Consider the following 1208-nt stretch of genomic DNA (forward strand, 5'->3'; position numbering starts at 1 on the left):
TGATCTTGGGCTGCTATGATAAACCCTTCTGTTTCTGATTTGAAGCCAGAGGACACTAAAAATTGATGAGTAAGGGCTTTGCCAACATCAGCATTATTAGCTCTCTTTAGGTATTTGCCATTGAGAGGTTTTTCTTGAAGACATTGCTATTCCTCTTGGCCCTAGAACTCTGTGAAAAAAAATGGGGTAATATTTTCATTAGCCAAAGCGAGACACAGATCGATCAAGATGAGGATCTACAACTTAATATCTAGTCATAAATGATGAACTGTTTATTTTGTACAAAGGTATATTCAAACAATTTTTAAAGCAGAAAAAATGCTTTTTTACTGAACAGAGTGTAAGTACAAAATTAGGGGGCAATCCCTTTTATTGGTCATTAAATAATGGTGTGAAATAAGAATTCTTATCTCTACCGTGCTGATGTAGTAGTAGAAATATAGGATGATGGGAGGGGTAAGGCTAAAGTTTCGAAAGTAATTCAAGTAAAGCGGATTATCTACGAGTCTTTTGTACTTTTATTTTTTATGCTACTGGCAGAAACAACACGTGAACAACTTGTGTGTAGACACTGCCTGTCTAGACTCTGCGCAGGTGTATGATATGACGTCCACTAAGACTGGTAACAGAATCTGCATGGCAAAATACAAAAAAAAATTGACAGATGAAAAAATTATGTTGTTTCAGAGAGACACCTCCTATTTTAGGAGACCTAAAGCTTAAGCTTCATTAGTTTTATAGTAGATCCACCTCTGCCTGTTGGTACCAGTTCTCAGAACAGTGGTGAATGTTCATTTAATTAGAATTATATTTAAACAACTCAGAAGATGGTTCCAATTGAGCTTCGAAAAAATGCACAAAAATAAATAAAATATACGATAGAACCTAAAATATGTTTTTGTTGTTACGCGTCATATTTTTTCAGATATCTGTTTCAAAATACACTACGCATTAGCACCATTAATCTACATGAATTAATTTTCCTAAATAAAACTTTAATATCTATTGCAAAACATGTGAATATTAAATGTTTCGTTTCTTTGTTTGCAAATAAAAGCAACAAAATATGGCAAAATTCATGTAGTTTATAGACGTCATAAAAAGTGTAACTTTTCAAATTTCTACTATCTAATAGCACATCTGTCAACTATAACGTAGTTTGTATAAATTAATTTGTATATATATATATATATATATATAAATATATA

Source organism: Octopus bimaculoides, chromosome 3 (genome assembly GCF_001194135.2).
Source record: "Octopus bimaculoides isolate UCB-OBI-ISO-001 chromosome 3, ASM119413v2, whole genome shotgun sequence".
Taxonomy (NCBI): Eukaryota; Metazoa; Mollusca; class Cephalopoda; order Octopoda; family Octopodidae; genus Octopus; species Octopus bimaculoides.